Source organism: Cuculus canorus, unplaced genomic scaffold, assembly GCF_017976375.1.
Source record: "Cuculus canorus isolate bCucCan1 unplaced genomic scaffold, bCucCan1.pri subtelo1, whole genome shotgun sequence".
Classification (NCBI taxonomy): Eukaryota; Metazoa; Chordata; class Aves; order Cuculiformes; family Cuculidae; genus Cuculus; species Cuculus canorus.
This window is the reverse complement of record NW_026527860.1, coordinates 990,793-993,138: the sequence shown is the minus strand read 5'-3', so window position 1 is coordinate 993,138 and position 2,346 is coordinate 990,793.

The window sequence follows — 2,346 nt, the reverse complement described above, 5'->3', positions numbered from 1 at the left end:
TGCAAAGTGGAAGAAGTGCCAGTGGTCAGGGAGTCTCCATGGCCTTGTGAAAATGATGGAGAGTGGCCTCACTGGGACATCATCCTGCTCACTCAGCTCCCTGGGATACTGTCCCTCCTGTCCCACAGACTGGGAAGCATTGTGTTTGCTCAAGTGATCCCTGACTTGTTCCCCACCCACCACTGGTCCATCTCCTCCAGAATCCCATCCTGAGTCACAGTGGCCTGGGAGAACTTGCTGGAGAAGACGTGGACAAAGAGGACACAGGGGATCTCAGATCCTAAATTCATCAGTGCCCACACAGGTCTGAAGCAGCAAACACTCATCATGGGGCTATTGAATGGCCTTTCAAGTTGAGACTGAATCTTGGTCTGGACCCGTGCTAAGCTTGAAGAATGCTGTCCTTGAAGCCCATTTGTGCTGAGCTCTGTGACCATGTCCCAGCTCTGTCTCCCACAGGAACAGCTCCATCTCCTCCTGCCTGTGCCCCTGGCTGAGGGCACTGCTGCCCATTGGGATTGAAGCCCTGCAGCTGTGGCACCACAACCTCATCCCTGCAATGAGGAAAACTGGGACCAAGTGTCCAAACCCCATGTGTGCGAAGCCTTTGCTTAGCAGAAAGACATGGCTGGGACAGAAGAGAGCTGAGTGTCTTTCAGACTCCAGGCCGAAAGACCTATAATGAAATGCATAAATTCACTCAATGGAACAGATACCCGCAGCGTGGAGAGTTGAGAGCATTCCCTTTCACCTTCCTGTTGTCCTGTCTAATGCTGGGACAAAAATATTGATTTTCCTGCCCAGCTGTTTTTCTAACAGGAGCAATGACACTGCAGGACATAAGTGTCTCTCCTCAGCTGAGAGAGGGAACATCAGGGATGGCTTCAGGCTGTTTCTCAGCAGGTTCCGTGGAGCCCCAGGGACACCTGGAGGGAGCCCCGAGGGGGCAGAGAAAGGGCTGCCTTGGGCTGCTCCTCTGCTGCTGAGCTGGGCTGGGCTCCTGGCACGGAGGGAGCTGGTGGCAAGTGGGCAGCGCTACAAAGAGCCATCTCTGGGCAGGAGCAGCTCCTCTGCAAAGCCCAGCAGGGCTGAGGGCACTGCCTGCAGGCAGCGAGGGCAGAGGAGGGAGGCACAGAGAGGGGAAAGGCAGGGTGGGGTGGGAGGAAAGAGGAGGCTTCATTTGGAGAAAATCTTCACAGCCCTTCTCCAGGTGAGTCTCTGGGTGCAGGACAATGCAGGTGCTGTTCCTGGAGGGATCTCCTAAATCCGGAACAGGCACAGCCTGTGGGATCTGTCAGGAGGGCTCTTGCAATGTCTCCAGTGGAGACAATAACCAGGGTAGTGCTCAGCCTGCCCGGGGAGTTCCACATGGTGGGATGGAGAGAGGGTATGGGCGGAAGAAGCACCTCCTGGCAGGAGAGGGTCTTTCTGCTTTCAAGAGGTGCTGTGTGAGTCAGGGCCCCTCACAGCTCCAAATCCCCACAGCATATTTCTAAGAGGACATTTCAAGAGGAAGATCAGGGCAGGAATTATGTTAAAGATAAGGAACTCTCCTGACTCTGTGTTTTCAGTTCCCTGCACTTGGGGAATTTCAGGGGAGAAATGGAACAAGAGTCTCTCATGCTTGAATAAATCACTGAGACTCCTGAACTGTGAACTTGAGGGGTCAGTAGGTCTGATAGGAGCCTCCTAAAGTGTCTCCAGCTGCTCCTCTGCCCATGGACAGCATCAGCATCACCTCTGCTGGACCCACCAGGCTCAGTCTGTCCTGTCCTTTTTTGCTTATAAACAAGACCCTGTGCCCAGCTTTACCCGGCAAACAGGCAGGTTTGTGTAGGGCTGGGGGAGAGCAGAGAGGGTCAGATGGGGTCTGTGAGCACTGACAGGGAAAAGGCATGGACAGGGAAACACCTCCCAGGAGGAAAATGTCCATCAGAAGTCATTGGATCATGAAATGAGAGGGGAATTAATACAGCGATGTTGTGGGAGGGAGAATTCAGAGAGCTCTGTGTGCTCCCCTCCAGGGCAGCCCCTTCCTCTGAGCAAGCCCCCTGGCCTCCTCTCGCCCCCAGCAAAGCCTCTGCCCTCAGGGCTCTGGGCTCCAGGGCTGAACCCCCTCCTCTGCAGCCACAGCTCCAGTGCCCTCTCCAGAGCACAGGGGCTGAGAGCAACTGCCCGGCAAGGTTGGTGTCTGGGAGGGGGTGAGCACAGCTGGGGAAGGGGAACACTGTCTGTGTGCCCGGCTGCCTCTGCCCTGGCCTCTCGCAGCCAGACCCTCACTCTCTTTCTCCCTGTTTCTCCCCTTGTCTCTGTTCTTGCTGTTGTTCTCTCATTCTCACTGCCAGG